The sequence below is a fragment of the Physeter macrocephalus genome, chromosome 15 (assembly GCF_002837175.3).
Source record: "Physeter macrocephalus isolate SW-GA chromosome 15, ASM283717v5, whole genome shotgun sequence".
Taxonomy (NCBI): domain Eukaryota; kingdom Metazoa; phylum Chordata; class Mammalia; order Artiodactyla; family Physeteridae; genus Physeter; species Physeter macrocephalus.
In genome coordinates, this window is record NC_041228.1 from 34,011,333 (window position 1) to 34,034,474 (window position 23,142).

Sequence of the window (23,142 nt, forward strand, 5' to 3'; positions counted from 1 at the left end):
TGCAGGGGTGTTTGTTATACTCTGGTGAAAAATTGAAGATATACAAAAGGCAAAGATTAGGGTGTTGGTGTGAGATGCTCACATACTGTATAGAACTATATGGAGAAGAGTATTTCCATCTATGGGATCAAATCATTTTAGCAATTGTCTTTTCCTCTCAAACCATGAACAGCGGCACTAGTTAAAGCTGTTGCTTGGTGACATGCCCACAGGTCCATGTGGCTACAACCAACTTTAAAGGACTTCTTTTTTCTTCCTCCTCTTCAGCTGGTAAGGTTAATGTATATTTAACAGTAGGTTAATGTCCTTATTTAAGTGGAAGCCAAAAGTATCACCTTTGCCAGTGCGTGGAACTGGCATAACAGAATGCAGGGGTGTTTGTTATACTCTGGTGAAAAATTGAAGATATACAAAAGGCAAAGATTAGGGTGTTGGTGTGAGATGCTCACATACTGTATAGAACTATATGGAGAAGAGTATTTCCATCTATGGGATCAAATCATTTTAGCAATTGTCTTTTCCTCTCAAACCATGAACAGCGGCACTAGTTAAAGCTGTTGCTTGGTGACATGCCCACAGGTCCATGTGGCTACAACCAACTTTAAAGGACTTCTTTTTTCTTCCTCCTCTTCAGCTGGTAAGGTTAATGTATATTTAACAGTAGGTTAATGTCCTTATTTAAGTGGAAGCCAAAAGTATCACCTCAAAAATCATCCCAAACACTCATACCTCATACTATTCTTCACAAATGAGCTGTGTAATTTGTATGACCAATGATAGCCATTAAATAGAAAGGGACCTTGGACCTCATTTTGGTATTTCCGATGTTTGGAATGCCCTCCAAATATCAAACCAGGCAGTCTGATTAATGTCCAACACTACACCTTAAATTGACAGATTGTTAAGTATTACAGATTCTAATTGAATGTAAATATTCAGGATGATTTCCTGGAGCATCGTCAGCTTCTCCTTCACGGGACTTAATTATTCCTGTATACCTAGATGATGTTATTGACCCCTTACCCCTATGAGAAGGTCCTTCCTACACTCTAAATTGCCCTCCCCTCTCTAAGAGCAATGATGAATTTGCACTGAACCATATACATCTATTTCAGGCTTGTACACAATGGCATTCAGTTTACAGATTGGGAGAGTAGTGGGCATTTGTCATGTTTGCCTGCTCTGTGTTTATTCAATTTTTTAAAAAAGCACCTGGTTTTCCTTGGGGAATCACTTGTTCCCCACTCTGAGTGCATGTGGTTTGAGTGGCTGAATCCACCTCCCTGCTACCAACACCGCCTCCTCTCTGCTCCATGGGCCACCATGTAATCCGAACCTTGACAGACTGTGTAATGTACGCCCTAGTCACAGAGATGACGCAGGCTTGAGTACCTGCCTCAGATGGCCCAATTAGACTCAGCGCATGGTTGTGAAGAGAAGCCCGCCTTCCCCAGGGATACTGGAATGTGAGCCTGAAACGGCTGATGGCCATTTCACCTCCGAGTGGGAGGAGCCTGTTCAAATGAAATTACACAGAGGAGGCGGAGCCAAAGGACAGAGATGTAGAGAGACCAAGTCCTGATGTCAGCACTGGAGTCACTGGAGACCCTGAAAATTTTGCTGTGGACTTTTGGTCATGTGTAGTAATAACTGAACCTTTTTAAATTTAAATCAATTCAAGTTGTGCTCACTGAATCAATGAACAGATGAATGAATGAATGAACCTGGCCACACACCACAAAAACCAAGAGTACCTGCTCTCATCCCAATCAGTTTCTATGCCATGACCTTGTAGAACATTCTGCTACTGAACCACAGTGCACCGTTCCCACATTGTAGCAGTCATTGTCAGTTGCCCACCCATCCACCACCCCTCCTGCCCCCCTTCCTCCCGTTCCTTGTTAACAGAACAGTCAGGTTTGACCCTGCAGGAATAACTCATAACTGATCTCCAGTATGTCTCAACAAACCACGTGTTAGAAGACTTCTAGGATCTCTGGTCCCCAGTCATTAAATGACAATAGCCATTGTTGATAACTAAAAATGCCCTCCCCTCCCCCACACTCCCCTACATTTTCAAACTCCTGTCACTCCCTTTTGCCAAATATTCACTTTCCCAAATTCTCTTGCAGTCAGTGGTGACCACATGACCTGGCTAATAAGAAGTAAGGGGAGTAAAAATTCAACTAATAAAAAATAAAATTCTACCTTGTCCTGTTCTCTTTCTGCATTGAATATAATGGTGTGGGATGTGATGTTTGCAATGCAGCAGCCATATTTAGACCCTGAGTGTATTCGCTTTCTAGGGCTGCTGTAACAACTTACCACAAACACAGTGACTTAAAACAACAGAAATTAATTTTCTCACTGTTCAGAGGCCAGAAGTCTTAAATCAAGTCCACAGGGTTGGTTCCTTCTAGAGGCTCTAAGGTAGAATCCATTGCATGCCTCTCTCTTAGCTTCTGCTGGTTGTTGGCAGTGCTTGGAGTTCTTTGGCTTGTAGGCACTTCACTCTAATATCTGCCTCTATCGTCACAGCACCCTTGTCTGTGTTTCTCCTCCCCTTCTAAGGACACGTGTCATTTGATTTAGGGCCTATCCTAATCCAGGATGACCTTATCTAGAGATCCTTAACTTAATTGTATCTGCAAAGACTCTTTATCCAAATAAAGTCACCTTCATAGGTTCTTAGTGGACATACCTTTTGGGAGAGCACCATTTCACCTATCACAATGAGGTAAGCCATCTAGGATAGAAAGTAAACATGTGAGAATGCCAGAGAAGAAAGTTAGAAAGATTGGGGTTTGTGATGCTATCATCCACTCTGATGGTTTTTGAGCCACTCATACAAGCCTGGAATTTCTCACCTCAATTAATCAAGAAGTTTTGGAATAAGAGCTAACAATTCTTCCTCAGACACATATACTCGAGATTTCCCTGCAGTTCATTTGCTGGTTTTACTTAACAATCAATTTAGTGGAACCTGGCAAATCCAGCAATAAGACAGGGAAATTCAATTTAATATAAATGATTACTTTTTGTGGACTAGAGAGGATATAAGAAACAGGAAAAATGAGGGCACTGTATCATTGTGTTGCCTTACTTTGACTGGAACTGCTTAATTTCAATTATTCATGGTAGAATTTTATAGGAAAGCGGCCAATATGCTCTAGGAAGCTGCATTAAGGAAACACACAGGGAGCCAAATGGCAGCCTGTGAGCTCACAGTCCTCCACACAAAACCCCTCCCGGGGGTGAGATACAGAAAACGGCAAGGAAAAATTGAGTCCTTCTTGTAGTCAGGTAGCTGGCATTTTCTGTGTTAAGCCTTTTAAAATTAGCCAAGTAGCACATATATTCTCTTTGTTTTTTTAATTTTTAATTTCTTTATATATGTCTTAAAATATGTAGAATTTTCTCCAGATGCATAAATGCAATCGTATGTGGTTCCTCTTTGTTTTTCTTTTCCTTTTATTATTAGCACCCCCTTCCCTCTCTTGTCTTCCCTTTACCACCAGGTTTCTACCCCCGACCTACTTGCTCCCAGAGTGCATGATTACAACCTGGTTATCTTGGGTGAAGCCATAGCCACGCCTGCCCACAGAAAGCTCCTAAGTGGATATAAATGGTAAAGGCCTAGATCCTGCAAATGCAGGAAGTCATGCAACCTGAGATTCAGGCACCGAAAACGGGAGCTCCCTCAGTGTGGACCAGCAAGTTTCAGCTCCCAGGCCCTGGGCAGTGAGCCTGGCAGACAGGGCTTGTGGAGGAGCAGGATCGCTGACTGACATGTGTGTGGCATAAGCAGACACTGGCAGGCCTGTATGTGGGTAGAAAGCAAAAGCCCAGGAAGGCATCCTCCTCACCTGACTGGAGCCCTCTGCAGGAAGAAAAGAAGGGGACCACAGAAAACCGCCCTCTTTCAGATGTTCCCTTTGTCTGGGCTGTTCTCATATACTTTTTAGGCTCAATGGAGCTTGTGAGTAGGACTAACAGTATTCAGGGGTTTCATTCTGCCATCTTTGAACCCAGGTCAGGTCTTCTCAGATTCAGGCATAAGGCCTACATCAAGAGTATTTTTAAAATTAGTTTATATATTGAAAATTGGGTTAGAATATAATATGCATTCTTCTGTATCTTCCCTTTTCTCGCTTAAGCAATTCCCTCCGATGCAACTGGCATGGTGCCCGTGCGTCCTTCTGCTATTGCATCATATTCCATGGTGTGTGTATTCCATTCCTGTTCATGAGCGTCCTCAGCATTTCCAGTTTTTCTTTTTTCTTTCTCTTCTTTTTTCTTTTTTTAATGGTTATGAAAATTTCTACAGTAAACATTCTTATACATCTGTCCTGAGGCACAAATGCTTTTATTGCCATGGAATGGATTCCCAAGAATGAAATTACTGCAACATGGTTGAACCTTGAAAACATCATGCTAAGTGAAAGAAGCCAGTCACGAAGGACCACATGTTGTACGATTCCATTTACATGAAATGTCCGAAATAGGCAAATCCAAGGAGACAGAAAATAGATTGTTGGTGGTTGGCTAGGGCCAGGTGGGAAGAGTGGTTGTAGCAAATTGGAGTGATTGCTAGTGAATGCAGGGCGGGCGGGGGCTCTTTTTGGAGTGATGGAAATGTTCTAAGATTGGTTGTGGTGATACTTGCACAACTCTGGATATACTAAAAACCATGGCATGTGAATTATATCTCAATAGAGTTATAGGAAAAGAATGAGATTACTGGGTCAAAATGTATATGTGTTTTTATTGTAATAGATGCCACCAGACTACTTTCCAAAAAAGGCAAGATAGCTCTTCCCATTTCTGCCAGCCCTGAATGAGAACACCCTTTCCCCATATCCCCACCAGCAATAGATTTTACACTTTTTTCCAGTTTCACCAATATTGATATATAAAGTGATATCTCATTTTTACTTTAATTTGTATCTCCTGGCTACATTCTCATTATAAAAGTTTCAATAATACTTCAACATGCAAAGTAACAAGTACAAGACCCCTTTCACCTCTCACGTCTCCCCTGAAGTAATCCTTCTCAACAGTTAGTTGGGTTTCCAGGCGACTTTGAGTTGCTTTTAGTGCATTTATAAACTAATTCACATAGACATATCATTTTATAATTGATAAATTGAATCACACTAGAATGCTATTCTATGACAATTTTTTCATACAGCAGTATGTCTTAGAGACCTTTCCAAATTAGGGTATATAGCTCTAGCTCACTCTCTCTAGTGGCTAAATGAGATAGCATGGTGTGGAGAGACCTAAACGGTTGCTCCCTTATCCTACCTTATATCCCCAAACCTAGACATAACTGAGCTATTGAATTCATCAACTCTTAATTCTGCCAACGTCTTGACCTCTTATGCTATAGCACTTATTGCTTAAACCACTTTGAGTGAATTATTCTGTTACTTGGGGCCAAAAGCACCCTATCAAATAGCTCTATACTTCCCACCTGCCTCCCACCCACCCCCACCTCAATTCTAAATTCCATGAGAGCAAAAACTGTTGTTCAAGTTCATCAGCTCTTGGCACAGTGCCTGGCACATAGGAGTTGCTCAACAAATATTTGCTGAATGGTGAACAAATAAGGCACTTTGAAATTGAAACTAAGAAAACAGCTGATTTGGGTTTGAGTATTGGGAAAGGCATCATCATCATGAACACCAAAGATGGATCCTGAAGGACAAGTGAGAGTCCATTCAGTAGGAAATGGCATTTCAGTGCAGAAGGGAAAGTCTGAGCAAACCCTAGAGCTGTGAGAGTGGATTGCACAGTTCTGGCACCAGGGAGTAGGCTTATGTAAGTTGAAGAAATGGAAAAGTCAGGAGATGAGTTTGGGAATGTTGGCTCAGATGCCAGAGCCTATAGGAATGCCCTTCTAAAGAATTTGGATCTTCTTCTTCAATGGTTGGAAGTCATTGCAAAGTTCTGGGCAAGAAAATGGTGTGTCTGGATCAGCAATTCAGAAAGATCCATCTGGAAGCTATTTGGAGGATGGATTGGAGGTTGGCAAGCCTGGAGACAGGAGGACCAATTAGGAGATATATTTGCCAGGTACTTTTTTTGCAATTAGCAAAAACCCAGTTCACTTGGCTAAAGTGGAATGGATTTAGCTCACTGATCACAGGAAGGGCAGAGGTATTGCTGGGCTTTAGGAACACCTAGAACCTGGGTCTAGATCACTGCCAGGGCTCCCGAGCTTTGGGGCCAACTCTGATCTTCTCTGTGTGTTGCCTTCAGTCTCTCAGGCTGACTCACTCTACATGACACACGGCTGCTCTCAGATCCTGGGCCTCAGATCTCACACTCTCACTAGTACCAGAGAATGACTGCTTCTGTCCCAAGATCAAGTAAACCAGGGAAGGAAGGGCTCTTGCTGGCCAGGCTTGGGTCAGGTGTTCATCCCTGGTCCAATCAAAAGAAGCCAAGATAACAATATCTCAAGGCAACGGCAGTTTCCCTTCAAGATACATGGTCAGGGACTTCCCTGGCGGTCCAGTGGTTAAGACTCCCGCTTCCACTGCAGGGAGCATGGGTTTGATCCCTGGTTGGGGAACTAAGATCCCACATGGCGTGACCCCCTCAGAAAAAAAAAAAAAAAGATACATGGTCAGAGACGGGTAAGGAGAATTTGCCAGAAGAAGAGCAGCTCTGGAGTCAGAAAAATAGTTGTTCATTACTATAACTATAATCTATTGTTATAGTGCAGGCAAAACGTGAGGACCACCCACACTAAGGAGCTCTGGGAGGTAGAAGAAAAGACAAATCCAGGAGACTTTTAGAATCCTCAGTTGCGGGCCTGTCCGTTCCTGGATCTAGGAGCCAGCTGTCTCATCGGTAACAGAAAGCTGGAGTCTCCTCTGGGCCTGCATCCCTGGTTTACTCTGTGCATCTTGGAGCCTGGAAACTTGGAGACTGGAGACCTCTTCTTCAGCTTTGCAGCCACTCTTCTTCCACTAGAGCCCAAGAAAGTGCACAAAGCCCTGAGTCGTAAAAAGGTGAGCTGCTTTCCCACGAGTAATTGCAAACTCAGCTAGGTAAATGGTGACTCAAAATAGAGTTTAAGGTAATTCAATAGTTTTATGCTTCAGAAAAATAAAGTTACAGTTCTTGTAACTTTAAGGACTGAGATTTGTTCCCACAACATTTGTGACACCAGAACCTGATACCAAATAGATGCTGATCAATTATTTGTTGAGTGATTGAGAAAAGAGTCCAGATGAGACCCCAAGGGGACATCAGTCAAGGAGAACCTAAAGGAACAAGAGCCCAGAATACAAGCTCCACTTGTTCTAGGTTCTGCGCTGAGATCCGTTCTGACCCCACCCTCATTCAGCCTCTTCTTCCTGGCTGCTGCGGCTGCTGCTGTGTGTATGGGAGGGTTGGGGATGGATGGGGGAGGTGGGATGGTGTTAAAGAAAGCATAAAGTTCTTTAGGATTCCACCGGAGGGGACAAGTCTGGAATCAAGGCACCCAAAGGAGTCTTGGACTTTAGTGATCAGCTTTTAAATAGGTTTCTCTTTTCTACTCCTGCATTCTTCCACTCACCCACCTCCCACATAGAGTCCCCATGGCCTGGGGCACTTGGCTGCCCTCCTCTTAGAGCTGCAGGTATCATCTGCTGCCCCGAAGCATGTTCCAAATGGCAGAGGCTTGAAGTTTAACTTTAGCGGAAGATCAGTTTCTTGCCCTGGGCAGAAAGAGAAAGCCCCTGTGTCCACAGTGCTGCTCTCCTGCCATGGCAGCCTCCCAAAGAAAAACTTTAGCGGAAACTTTCCATCTGGTCCTGACATTGGCAGGAAAGAAGGCTGGGGGAATAAAGATGATCGTGTCCCTCTTTGATGACAGGCTCTGAGAAGCCCTGGCGGACTGCCTGGGGCTGGAGTGAGAGGGGCGCTCAGCCAAGTGGGCGCGCAGGGACTGCTATCCGCACAGTGTCTGTTAGCAGGAGCGCGTCTGCTGTGACCTCAGCAGTTGCACCCAAGGCTGGGAAGCCCCAGGAGGGGTGGGAGCCAGTGCACTTGCCAGCCCCAAGCCTGGGTCAGGAGAGGCTCTACTGAGAGAGAAAAGACCCCAGGCAGCTTAGGTGGAAGTGGGGTGAGCTGCCAGAGAAACGTTACCCCACCTGGAAGATCCCCTGCAGGCTCTTAGTGGGTCAGACCTTTGGGTTATTTGTAACCCTGGATAGCATTACAGACAGCATTTATCCCCCAGTCTGAACAACTCTGGAGGGCTGACAGCTGTGCGGGTGGACTGGCGGGAAAGGGTGGAGCAGCTGCTGCCCAGGTCAGGCTGACACGCGGAGAGCCGCCAGCGCTTCCGGCTAGAGTGCAGTCACCACCAGCTCGAACCTCAGAAATGACCAGCCCCCTCCACGGGGTCCCCTTCCCCCTCAGGAAGTTTCGCACTTAAATAAGAACAGCATCAGAGGGTTAGATTGCTGTAACACGAAGGAGCAGACATCCCCAGACCTGCAGTGTAGGGCAGGGGGTGCACCAGTGCCAGATCTCAGGTCCTCCCTCGAGGTGGCATCTGGGCACATCTAGGCAGACTGGGTCAGGGACCGAAAGAGAGTTTATAAGCAAAGGGCTGCAAAAGCAGAGAAGTGTGGGTGTATGGAATGAGGGTGGGGTGCCTGCTGGGACTTGTGGCTAGGAGACACAAGGAGGTGGCATTGACAGCTGGACCTTGGAGGATGGGTTGGATTTGCCAGGTGGATTGGGAAGAAGAACTGCAGAAGAAACAGCCTGAGCCAGAAATAGGAGGGATCAGGGCACTTTGGGGGATGGTGAGACGTTCCTGTACCCAGTGTTTGAGAGAGTCCTGGAGCAAATGCTGGAAGGGTAAATTGTCACTTCCTGTCAAGGAATTTAAGCCAAAGGCAAACAGAGTCAAAGGGTTTTGAACAGGGAGTAATGTGATCTGAGTTGTGCTTTTAAAACGTTTCTGGGATGGCTGTGGGTCAGGCTGGGTCGGAAGGGAAGAGCTGGATGCAGAGAGACCAGGAAGGAGGCTAGCAAGTGAAGAATAGCCAAACCCAAAGTTTTTGTAAGCACAAAGGTAATTCGCTAGCTCACCAAACTGAAAAGGCCAGGAGGAGGTCTGGCTTCAGGCAGTGTTTGATCAGGGGCTCCCATTTTGTCACTGGGACTCAGTTTCTCTCTTTCTTGCCCTCAGTTCTATGACGGCTCCATTCTCAAAGAATCTTCTCCCTCTGTTCACGAGGTGGCTGCATTACTCCTCACAAGCACCCCACTTCAAGCACAGGGGAGAAGAACAAGTCTCTTTCTGAGAAACTCCAGCAATTGCATTGGGTTGGCTCTTATTTGGTCACACGTCCATCCCTGAACCGATGTATAGGTCAGAGGAAAGCAAAGCTCTTTAGCTGTGAGCCTTTGCCAAGTCACTTAACCTCTGTGTCCTAGTTTTCTCATTTATAAAATGGGAAAAATAATAGTACTTATCTGATAGAATTGTTAGGAGGCTTACATGAATTAACATTTATAAAGGACTTAGAACAGGGCCTAGCTCAGGGTATGCACCACATAAATATTTGTTGAACAGGTATATTGACCAGGCCTGAGTCGCAAGTGCCCTGTGGCCACTCCCTTAGACCATGGTGACCATGTGTGGGAGGAATGGCAGGTGGGGGACAAAGGGGAAGTGGACCCAAGGCAGGCGAGAGGCCATGTAAAGGGCTGGAAAAACAGGAATGGCAGGACACATGGATGGATGAAGTGGAAGGATAGATTAGGGAAGAGGGTAGGTTATTATGATCAGAAAGTGGGGTGGAGACCTTAATGTTACCCGAAACTGGGTTCGCCTCTTGGTGGGTGTTGAGCCAATAGACAACCAAGCCAAAGATCAGGAGAAGGAAGGATTTATTATTACTTGCGGCAGGTAAGGAGAACACTGGGGATCTTTCCCAAAGCAGCGTCTCCTCAAACAGCAAACTTGGGGAAGTTTTAAGCTAAGGGTACACCGTCATGAAGGGGCTTGAGCAGAGGAGAGTTCAGCATAGAACTGGGGCAAAGGTCCAGAGTCCAAGCTTTAGTTGACTGAAGTCAGGAGGGTCAACATCATCATTCCATCCCCCTCCTGGGTGGAGACCTTAGTTCCTGCAGAACTCAAAGATACATTGTTATGTGTATCCCTTGAGGGGGAACTAGGGCCCTGCTTTATCACTGCACCGATTTTTCTGTGCCTGCGTTCCTTTGTTCCTTTTGAGATCATTAATTTCTGAGACCTGTTCAAGGGCAAGCATTGTGGCCAGGCTTAGATCACAAAATGGCTTAGGCCAAAATGGGTTCTCTCGTGTCAAGAAAGCCATTCTTGGTTCTCTTTCTCCGGGGACCCCCTAACCTATCTGCTTACATTAATGATGTTGCAGTTCCATGATGAAGAGGATCCAAGAGTAATACAGAGCAGCACCCCGTGGGGCTCCTGGGCACAAAAGCCTTTCTGTGTCCCCCCCATTTCTTTGATTACAGGAAATAGGTTTCATTCAGCCTTCATGACCTTCCCTGAGTTCCAATGGGCAGATTCAAGCAGCTGTTCATTAGGGAAGTGGGGAAGTGGGGTGTGAGACAACAAGGGAGAAACAAACAGTCGAGAGAAACAATAGTGCAGCCTTGGGACAGGGTCCTGGTTCCCCTTCAAGGGATGCACACAACAGTATATCTGAGCTGTTTTGCAGAGACTGAAACCCCTACCAGGTGGGAGAAGTTAACAGTTACTGAAGGTGTGCTGCCCACAAGCACGCAGATCCCAGACGGTTGGAACCAGAAGGTTGATGATGCCGACTCCCACTTACCTCACCACCAACCCATCAGAGAAATGTCCCCGAGCTGATCACGCCCTCTTTGAACCATTACTATAAAACTTCTCACTACCCTTTCCAAGTTGGGATGCACAGTTTTGAGGACATTAGCCTGCTGTGGCCCCCTTTGCCTGGCAAAGCAATAAAGCTCTTCTTTTCTACTTCACCCAAAACTCTATCTCCAAGATTTAATTCAGTGTCAGGGTACAGAGGCCATATTCAGCTTCAAGAGTGGGTTCGTTTAGGGTTACAAAGCAGAGTTGGAAGGTAAAGACAGTTATAAAGCCAGGCTATTGAAGATTTCTCTGTGACAATCCCTGGAGACCTTTATCAACTCAGTTGGGCTAAATTTTGTTCTAAGAATATTTTCAAAGAATGTTGGTTTTTAAGACTCTAGGTTCTAAATATAAATATTTGGGGTTAGGTTTTAAATAGCCCAAAGCATCTTTTTTTTGTTTTTCCTTTTGTGAGTGACCTGTTCTTATTCCTTTTTCGAGTCTAGTTTTTTCTTTGAATCAATTTCATAGAATTTTAGAGCCCAGAGAGATCTAAGAGCCCACATTCAGCTCGGCTTCTTCAGGCCTTGAGAATCCAGGGGTTTAATAGGGTGCTGGGGAGGGTTTATTGGGATGGCGGTCCTATTCCCCGACTGCCCCCTCCCCTTCCTCTCCCATTTCTGGTCTTTGGCACATAGACAGGAGGAACCACAACTGGCAAACTAAAGCATCAGTTTCATTACTGGTGAAGTTACACAAAAGAACTCAGAGGACACTTGGGGTGGAAATGGGCTTCTTCCCACATCTCCCGCCAGAGTGGATGCTGCAGGTGAGTCCATGGCTCCAGGGACAGGCAGGGACGGGTAGGCCTGTCTGGATTCTGAGGCAAGGCTGGAACCAGGAACAAAGTGATTGCACGACTAGGGAGCAGTCAGAGAAGCCCTCGTCTCCAAGGGGAGCCAAATGGAAGGGAGAGAGGGTCTGAGTTTGCTGACTCAAGAGTCCCACCACTGCTGTATTTATGATTCTCATCCCCTTAAACCACATATCTATGGAGAGTCCTCAGAAAACCTAGATTATTCTTTTGCTAAAGCATTGCAACTTTCTTGCATTTTAATTTAGAAATCCAATTTGGGGACTCCATCCTCCTTGCTTCTTGTGTTCCTACTCTCTTTTCTTTTTTCTACTTCACCCAAAACTCTATCTCCAAGATTTAATTCAGTGTCAGGGTACAGAGGCCATATTCAGCTTCAAGAGTGGGTTCGTTTAGGGTTACAAAGCAGAGTTGGAAGGTAAAGACAGTTATAAAGCCAGGCTATTGAAGATTTCTCTGTGACAATCCCTGGAGACCTTTATCAACTCAGTTGGGCTAAATTTTGTTCTAAGAATATTTTCAAAGAATGTTGGTTTTTAAGACTCTAGGTTCTAAATATAAATATTTGGGGTTAGGTTTTAAATAGCCCAAAGCATCTTTTTTTTGTTTTTCCTTTTGTGAGTGACCTGTTCTTATTCCTTTTTCGAGTCTAGTTTTTTCTTTGAATCAATTTCATAGAATTTTAGAGCCCAGAGAGATCTAAGAGCCCACATTCAGCTCGGCTTCTTCAGGCCTTGAGAATCCAGGGGTTTAATAGGGTGCTGGGGAGGGTTTATTGGGATGGTGGTCCTATTCCCCGACTGCCCCCTCCCCTTCCTCTCCCATTTCTGGTCTTTGGCACATAGACAGGAGGAACCACAACTGGCAAACTAAAGCATCAGTTTCATTACTGGTGAAGTTACACAAAAGAACTCAGAGGACACTTGGGGTGGAAATGGGCTTCTTCCCACATCTCCCGCCAGAGTGGATGCTGCAGGTGAGTCCATGGCTCCAGGGACAGGCAGGGACGGGTAGGCCTGTCTGGATTCTGAGGCAAGGCTGGAACCAGGAACAAAGTGATTGCACGACTAGGGAGCAGTCAGAGAAGCCCTCGTCTCCAAGGGGAGCCAAATGGAAGGGAGAGAGGGTCTGAGTTTGCTGACTCAAGAGTCCCACCACTGCTGTATTTATGATTCTCATCCCCTTAAACCACATATCTATGGAGAGTCCTCAGAAAACCTAGATTATTCTTTTGCTAAAGCATTGCAACTTTCTTGCATTTTAATTTAGAAATCCAATTTGGGGACTCCATCCTCCTTGCTTCTTGTGTTCCTACTCTCTTTTCTTGCAGTGTTAAAACTTGCCTAATGGGCCAGAGGGGTGGGAAGTTAAAAGCTGGGGCTTTGTCAAAACACAGAACCAGACTGACTCCCAGCCACTCCCTAGCCATGTGACTTAGGAGAGACTTTGTTTGGAGAGATTCTCTGGACATCAATTTCCCTATCTGTAAAATGGGGATCATAACAGCAGTTACTTCATCGGGCTATGCAGGGGGTGGAGGAATTGGGGGTTGGTTAGATGAAATAATGTTTGCAAAGTGTCCGCATTCAGTCCCCAGTACGTAGTAATTAGTCAATAAATGCTGGCGATCGTTTTATTTCCTGGAAATCTGTGAGAGATTCACATGGAGGGCTCCTGCTTGTTTTGGTCCTACCCCTTGTCCTCATTGGGGAGCTCTCTCCTGAAACGTGAGTCTTTGTTTTGAAGAGAGTCTCAGCGGTTTAGTCCCCATGTGAGCTCACAATTGTTCTGTAGCCTCCAGATCACTTCCATAGCAATTTTGCTCGCCCATCGTTAATCCTGTTTTTAAGCAGTTTCTGCTAGTGATTAAAAAAAAAGAAGAAGAAGAAGGGACTTCCCTGGTGGTCCAGTGGTTAGGAATCTACCTTCCAATGCAGGGGACACGGGTTCGATCCGTGGTCGGGGAACTAAGATCCCACATGCCGCGGGGTAACTAAGCCTGCGCACCTCAACTACTTAGCCCAGGCGCTGCAATGAAGATCCCGCATGCCGCAACTCAGACCTGATGCAGCCAATAATAAATAAATAAATATTAAAAACAAACAAAAACCCAACCTACTGTCAAGCACTGGTTGACAGCATTAAAACAAAAAAAAGAAGAAAAAGAATGCAAGAACAAATTGGAAAATACGTGTTACAACGAATGCCTTTTTGAGGTACAGTGTTTCTTTTTGAAAATTATTTTTATTGTTCATTTCATGATAAGCAAAGATTTGATAGTTGGGCTATTTTAATAATAAAAACGCATTACTATGTCTGTGAAATAAAAGTGTAGTCACCATAATCTAGTATAACTTCCGTTAACACAAATACATTTAGAACCTGAAAATAGAAACATTTAGGGGGCTATTTTATTACTTACTTTCATTTTTAATCTGTCAAACCTGAATTTATTTTAGCATTTACATTGTTTAAAGTGTATTTTATGATGCTATAAATTTTTTTAATTCCTATTTTGAAGCTTAAGATGGAAGTCTTTCCTGGGAGCAGATTACTAGGGAAACAGCTTATTTTACTTTGGCATTTTCTATGGCTATGAACTTAAATCTAGTAGTTGGCATCCATGTTCTAAAAAGCAGAATATTCTTTCTAGTTTCTTTATTTGAACTCAAACTATTTAACTTTCATACAAATGGAAAAAATACTTCAAAAAAATAGTTATGTAACACTTCTTTAGCGTTACATAATGGCAATTAGCATCTAATTTACAGCTCTAGGTAGAAAGAGACATCAATCCCTCCCTCAAATATTAGAGTCAGGTCTCCTATGCTGCATCTAAACTTAACACCATTTCATTATATTGTATTTTTTTAAATTTATTTATTTAATTTATTTATTTTCAGCTGCGTTGGGTCTTCATTGCTGTGTGCGGGCTTTCTCTAGTTGTGGCGAGCTGGGGCCATTCTTCGTTGTGGTGCACGGGCTTCTCATTGCGGTGGCTTCTCTTGTCAAGGAGCACGGGCTCTAGGCGCGTGGGCTTCGGTAGTTGTGGCACATGGGCTCAGTAGTTGTGGCTCGCGGGCTCTAGAGCACAGGCTCAGCAGCTGTGGCACACGGGCCCAGTTGCTCCATGGCATGTGGGATCTTCCCGGACCAGGGCTCGAACCTGTGTCCCCTGCATTGGCAGGCGGACTCCCAACCACTGTGCCACCAGGGAAGCCCTGTATTTTTTTTTTTTTTGCAGTGTATTAAAAAAAAACCTTTCCTTTTCCTGATTGAAATGTAATCAATGCTTTTAAGACAACTTGAAAAATAACATTATCTCTCTCTTTTTAAAATTTTATTGGTGTATAGTTGATTTACAGTATTGTGTTAGTTTCAGGTGTACAGCAAAGTGATTCAGTTATACATATACATATATTCATTCTTTTTCAGATTCTTTTCTCATATAGGTTATCACAGAATATTGAGTAGAGTTCCCTGTGCTATACAGTAGGTCCTTGTTGATTATCTGTCTTATACATAGTAATGTGTGTATGTTAATCTCAAGCTCCTGAGCCATCCCTCCCCCTACGCTTCCCCTTTGGTACCATAAGTTTGTTTTCGATATCTGTAAGTTGCAGGAGAGCTTCTGTCCCATCAGTAGTCTCTATCGAGTCTGTCCTACTGTTCTCATCAGACCTGAAGGAAGACCTGCTTTCCAGCTAAATTCTCACCCTGGGATCTTTTTTCAGGCAAAGCAAAGAGCAGGCAGAAAATTTCTAAATTGGTTGGCCTCATGCTGATTCTTAGAGGAGGGAGAAAACCATCAAATCCAACTGAATTTAGACTTGCTGGAGCCTAAACAAAATCCTTCGGTCCCTTTGGAGTAGAAAACTTAGGGAACACTAAGAAAGCTTCGTATAGACATTACAGTGGCTTTTCAGAATCACAAAGGTAAAACTAAATTTCCCACTATTTATTGCCTTGGAAACCTCACACACTCTCAAAGACACAACCTGATCACACCTTCGTCTAATGAAAAAAGCTCAACCCAGATAATCTTAAATTTTTTCCTTGACTCCCCAAAATAGGCTTCCTATAGCACTCATAAGGTTATGTTGAAATGTCTTGCTTATTTCAAAGGGAAAACTTATCTTTTTCTGCAATGAATCTGCCCTAGCATCTAGCAGAGTTCCTGACACATAGTAGACACTCAAAAAATTTATGTATGACTCATGCATACTTTTTTATTGACAAATTCCTTATGACTAATAAAGTTTAAATAAATGCATTTTTTGAAAGGAATTGATGGAACAGTGTAGGAATAACCCAGGAGGTTTCTCATTATTTAATTTCACTCTTGTTGCTGTTACTGTTGCATGTGTCCAAAGAGAAGTAAAGTACTTCGGTTGCATTAGGTTATGCAGTTTCATCATTCTGTTACCCTGTCTCCCAAGACAGCTGACTCTCCAAGAAGTCTCTTGTTGGAAAATAATTTCTAAGTCATTGTAAGTGATTCAGTTATACATATACATATATTCATTCTTTTTCAGATTCTTTTCTCATATAGGTTATCACAGAATATTGAGTAGAGTTCCCTGTGCTATACAGTAGGTCCTTGTTGATTATCTGTCTTCTATACAGGAGTGTGTGTATGTTCATCCCAAGCTCCTAATTTATCTCTCCACCCCCCAGGTTTCCCCTTCAGTAACCATAAGTTTGTTTTAGACATCTGTAAGTCTGAAAAATAGCGTTATCTCTCGAGCCAGACCTCAATTTTGAAATAATTCACCTTTTAAAAATCTTTCCCCAAAGTTGAGGACATAAACAATATGTGACTCCTAAAGCAATAATTTGAAATACAGGTAGAGATTTAATCCAAAGATATTGTTTCATTACAGTGAGATGATGGAATAAATACATTTTTCATTGATTACAATGAAAAATTGCAAGCCACCTAGATGTTAGGAAAGTGTGGTCAATCCATATAAAGTGTATGTAATATAAATATTAGATTGTGTAGCATTTTTCATTTTTATTTTCATTAACAGCTCCTTTTCATTTATAAATTAACTCAGTACAGTGTGCTGATTGAAAAGCTTCATAGCACAAAGGCTGTAGAGAAAAAAAATTTTTTTAAGGAGTTAGAGAAATGCTCACAATTCAGATGGAAAAATGGAAAAAAGAAAAACATAAAATTCAACACACAGCTGATTTCAGTCACATGTGTAGTGGTGATATACCATAATAAGACAGGCTGTCTCTGGCTCGTAGAATTCAGATAATTTGTAATTTTCTTTCATTTTACTATTCAGCATATTCCCAAATCTCTATACTAAGCATGTATACTTTTATAATCAAAATTATAATCAAAAGGTAAAATTTTAAATGGAAAAATATATAATAAAAATGAAAAAGAAAATACAGAAGTCAAAGAATTTTTTAAACTTTAGGAGCCAAAGGCCACACCAGTTGATGAGCATGTTTTGGGCTATTTTATACCAGCAAACCTCAGTCCAGGGATGGTTTCTACTGTCACTAACATTTGTTCCACCAGTAAAGGTGTTCACATCTCAGCCTGGCTGCTGACATGCGCTCTGCTCTGAGCAAGGCATTTTATCCTCAAGGCCTCAGTTTCCCCGTCTGAAGGGTTAGGTCCATACAGTGTTAAAGTCCTAAGATTCAATTTCATAGAATTTAATACTTATTTTTCTAACACCATCTATTGAAAACATTCCAGTTTGGCTAAGAAGGTCGCATTTAGGTGAACACTCTCGCTGGGATGAACTGGACATAGAAAGCTTGGAAGGAACCATCCCTGCTTTCAAGACATTACCATCTGACAAGAGGGCCAGATATGGATAGGTGGAGGGACCTGTTAGAAGTATGCAGAGGGCTGAAAGCACAGAGGTGGGAGTCTTGACCAGTCCTGGGTTTGGAGAGTCAGGGTAATCAGAGCTGTTCTCCTGGAAGAGAGGACACCAAGTTAAGTTGTAAAGAAAAAACAAGGTAGCCAGAACTGGGAAGGTACAAACAGCTTTCCATTCCTGGCAGCATACTGGCAGTGCTTATGGAGAGAGAGTGATCAGTTTAAAAATTTAAGGAATTCGAGGCAAAAAGACTTTCTAGTTGTTGTTCAAAAAGAAGGCCACAGTGACCACGAATAACAAATGTTGTGAAGATATGAAGAAAAGGGAACCCTTGTACACTATTGGTGGGAATATAAATTGGTGCAGCTACTATAGAAAATAGTATGGAGGCTTCTCAAAAAACTAAAACTAGAACTATCATATGATCCAGCAATTCCACTCTTGGGTATATATCTGGAAAAAACCGAAAGCTCTAATTCAAAAAGATACATGCACCCCAATGCTCATAGAGCATTATTTGCAATAGCCAAGACACAGAAGCAACCTAAGTGTCCATCAACAGGTGAATTCCTTTTATTTTTTTTTAGAAACTGTTTATTTTTCTCATCAACCTATTTCCATCTTAAGAGTCTGTGGAAGAAAAGTTTAAGACCACTCAGTGGTTGTTCCTACCCACTCAGTGGCCTGAGCAGTGGGAGGTGCCGACCATTCTTCATTGGTGGGCTGAGCACTCCGGTCAGTGGGGAGCTGCTGAATAGGCACAGAGGGCACCTGCACGCCTTCGGACCAGTCCACCACCTCAGGCTGAGGAGCAGTGAACTCAGGAGCTGGGGCAGTCCATTTACCCTGAAAGTCCTCCTTGGTCACAGCCTTCTCAGCTGCCACCTGCTCTTCCTTTTCAGTCTCTTACAGGTGAATTCCATCAACAGGTGAATGGATAAAGATGATGTAGCTTATGTGTATATATATATATATATATATACACATATTTATATACACAGTGGAATACTCCTCAGCCATAAAGAATGACATTTTGCCATTTGCAACAACATGGATGGACCTGGAGGATATTATGCTAAGTGAAATAAGTCAGACACAGAAAGACAAACGGTGTATGTTATCGCTTATATGTGGAATCTAAAACCTAAACTAGTGAATATAACAAAAAAAAAAACAGACTCAAAGATATAAAGAACAGACTAGTGGTTACAGGTGGGGAGAGGGAAGGGGGAGAGGCAATACAGGGGTAGGGGATTAAGAGGTACAAACTTTTGGGTATAAAATAAGCTACAAGGATATATTGTACAACATAGGGAATATAGCCAACATTTTGTAATAACTATAAATGGAGTATAACCTTTAAAATTGTGAATCACTATGCTGTACACCTGAAACTTATATAATATTGTAAATCAGCTGTATCTCAATTTAAAAAAAAAAGAAGACCAGTGAATTGTTAGTGCTAAGCAGTTCCTGTTACCCACTAAGATGCTCCTCAACGTCTGCAGGGACAGAGGACACTATTAACAGAAAGGAAACCGTCTGAGTTTAACTGTGGTTCTTTACTTTTCCCATGGAGACATTTTTTATTTCCTACCAAGACTACCTCCCAAGGGCCTTTGGAGTCTCTGCCTTGCTGATAACCCACCCAAATTACCTTTCTCTGTTGCCCCTGCTACTCCCGTCACTCCTGCCACCGCCATCTACTTGACAACCTAACCTCTCTCTTGCTAAACTTCACCTCTTAGAGCATAACTTACATGCTCCGGGCCACAGGGAGCTGCTATGAGGCTGGTTCATATCTTCCGACATACCCGCAAAGCCCGTGCCCTTTTCCCCACTGATAAGATACAGAAAGAACAGTAATGAAAGCTGGATATCATGACCAGGCCAAGAAAAACTCTCCGCTGGGCTTCTGTCCTGCTTGGAGGGACTGGTGGGGAATTAGACAGGTTTGTGCAAGGACTGCACAGGTGGAAGGGCTTACTTTGGAGCACTCCTGTGTGTTTCCTGTGAATTTCACACACACACACACATCCATCTCTGACTGCTTCTCTCGCTCACTCCAAAATAGAAGCAAAGATTTTAACAACCTCTGACCTGAGTGTGAGACAGAATATATTCAGATGCATGCTTGACAAATGAGCTTCTCAACTTGGTTAAGACTAGGGCTGTGGGAAAAGAGAGGAGGAAGGGAAGGAGCGGAGGATGGAGGGACTGGTGCTTTTGAGAAGGGGGTGAGTAAGAAGGACCCACTGCCTCAAGGACTGGTGAACAGAAGGAAAGGATCTCAGAAATGAGATCCATCCCTAGTGAACAATTGTAAAACTTAGGTTAATGCCAGCTGCTATTACAAATGGACCACAAAATTTCAGTGAACCCAGCCACATTTATTCCTTGCTCATGTAACTGTTCCTTGCCTATATTCCTGACCAGCGGGCAGCTTTTCTGTGACAGATAACTGTCTGCTGGCCACAGGGAGCTTTGGCAGCATGGTATAGTAGGACTTCGGAGGGAAGGAGTGACGAGGCTGAGACTGAAAAGCCGTCCTTCAATGCTTCTGTAAATTCCGCTTGCCATCCTGAATCTTAATTCTAGTGAGAGGAGTGAGCCTAGACATTGCAGTCAGACAGATCTGTGTTCAAATTCCAGTTCTGCCACTTCCTGGCTGTGCAATTGTGGGCAATTTTCTCCATCTGTCTGAACCCTGGCTCCCCCACTTGAGCAACAAGGATACTAACACCTCACATCATTGTTCGAGGATTAAATAAAATGGCATTCAGAGCACATCAGGCATCTAGATCAATACATATTCTTCCTCTAATCAGGGTTCCTTGACTGGTTCTTGAATGGCTCTTTCTGCTTAAAGGAATCCTGAGAAATGGTGTTAGGGTAACTGCCATCTGGAGAAAAAGTAAAGCAGAATTCCCTGCCTCTTTCCTCACCCCCAAATAAATTCAGATAGGTCAAAGATTTTTCTTATTGCCTTAGAGTAGGTAGGGCCTTTCTGAGCATGATTCAAAACCCAGAATGGTCAATCTGGCAACATAAAGATAAAAAATATCTGCATGGGGAAAAAAATAGACATAGTGAAAGAGAAATGACAAACTGAAAAACATTTGCAACTATACCCAAAGAGCTAATTTCCTTAATAAATAAAGAACTCCTGTAAATCAGTAAGAAAAAAACCCTAACAATCAAATTGAAATGGCCAAAGGCTACAAATAGTTCCCAGAGAAGAAAATACAAATGCCTTTAAACATTGAAAAGGTGCCCAACTCACTCGTAATAAAATAAATGTAAATTGAAACTATAATTAGATACCAGTTTAAAAACTTTCAGATGGGCAAAGACCAGAAAGTGTGATCACAGCGTTAGTAAGGGCATAGAGAAACAGACCTGTATATATATATATTGCTGATGGGCGTGGAAACCAAGTCACCCTTTATGAAGAGTAATTTGGTAATTCTGTCAAAATTTAGATTTGATTTAGCAGTACCACTTTGTGAATTTAACTTAAATATTCATAAATAGAAGAGCAGTTAGCTAAATTGTGATAATGGCATGTAAGTGGTTACAGGGTCACCCTGTACATGCTAGTATGGAAAATTTTCCGAAGTAGAAAAAAAAGATGGAACAGTATGCATTTACAGTGTGCTCTCATTTGTGTTTTTAAAGAGTAAGTAGTATCATCCCCATTTTACAAATGAAGAAAGTGAGGTTTAGAAGAGTTAGGTAGCTTGCCTACAGTCATCACAGAGTCAGTAGTTAGATAATAGAGTCTGGGACAGGGCCAGGGCTGTCTGGTCTCTCTGGCAGTGAAATCCAGGTCTTTTGGGGTTTTTGTTTGTTTGTTTTGTTTTTTGGTCACGTCGTGCAGCTTGCAGGATCTTAGTTCCCAACCAGAGATCGAACCCATGTCGCCTGCAGTGGAAGCACAGAATCCTAACCACTGGATGGCCAGGGAAGTCCCGAAATGCAGGTCTTTAACTGCATGCTTTAGAGCTTCCCCTAAGCTAATATACAAGGGACTGTCCTACACTATTTTCTACTTCTCCCCTTCACATACCTTTTCACAAGCTAAACTGAACTTTCCCACATTCCTCCACACATTCCCATCTCCCAAACACCTCTGTATCTTGGTTCATGCTGCTTGAGCCAGATCAGGTGCTGCCTCCTCCAGGAAGCCCTCCTTGGTTCTCCCAGACAAATTAATCTTTGCCTCTTCCAAACCCATAGCACTTCATCCCTTTCAAGGAAATCTTTGGAAGGTGGGTTCTGGAGAGAATTCAAGAGAGGAGGGGAGGAAAGAAACTAAATATTTATTGTGGGCCTACTTTGTGTTAAGCACAATGCCACTGCTTTCACACGAGTCTTCTCATCTAGTATTTTAAGTATTTGTCATTGGGTTGTATGTTGTTGGGGGCAGGCCCACATCTGATTGATGTGGGTGTTTCCCTGAAGGCCTTGCACCCGTTGTTCCATTCCTTCCTTGCAAACAAGTTTTGAGACGCTACTGCATATCAGGTACTGTGTTTGGTGCTGGGGATACCAAGATGAGTAGGATGAATAGGGCAGAGTCTCAGCTGTCTGTCTAGGAGGGGCGCCAACTGTATGACCCAATAAATCATATCTGAACATTGTTAATAAGGTGGTGGAAGAAGTTTGTTGGATGAGTGGATGTATGCCTCTGATTGCACCCCATCTAATGCCTACCTTCACTTCAGAACTTGCTCAATTCATCATGCATCCAATCCTGAGACCACCCCTTTCATGCATAGCCCTGGGGTTAGAAAGTTCTCACATTGTCACTCTAGAACTGCATTGTCCAATACCATAGCCAGTATCCACACCTGGCTGTTTAAATTTAAATTAATTACAACGTCAAAGAGCTGGGAAAGTGTGAAAGAGTTGGGAGGCAACATCACCCTCCTCTGCATTCCAGCACACCACACAGTCACAGATAACTGTAGCCATGGCCTGGAGAAGGGGCTAGGGTGGCAGGATTCGGGGTTCCGGGGATGCTCACAGACCAGGAAAGCATTCTCTCTGCTAGGAGTCTCCCCAGTCTTTCCTCCTCCCATCAGGATGGGCAGCAGATACAGACTCACGAATGGAGGGCCTGCCAGCAACACAACTGGGTGACACAGTGAATGTGGGATGTGGGACCACAGAGGACTTTCCATTCTCATGGCATGCCCATCAGGGTGCAGCAAGGTGAGGGGTGCCCTGAGACCACAGCGGCCCCCTTCCTTACACCCACAGCACAGAACCACGAGGCGGGAGTGGTTTCCACAGTCTCCCCTTGCCTGTACCAGCTCTCCCTCCCAACTTCCCCACGGCTCAGGTGCCCCTGGTTTTCCTGTCTGGAGTGGGGAGGGGAGCAGAAGGGGCTGGCACCCCTGCGGGAGGCGTTTTCCTCTCTCCCTCTCCTGGGCTGGGGACCTGTTCCCCGCTCTCCTCCCCATGGACACCTGCTGCGCAAGGGGACCAAAGCCAGCCACTAGAGGGTAGCAAAAACCCTCTTTTTAATTCTGAATTTGGTGGGTGAGGACAGCTCCTGGGGTGCTCATTGC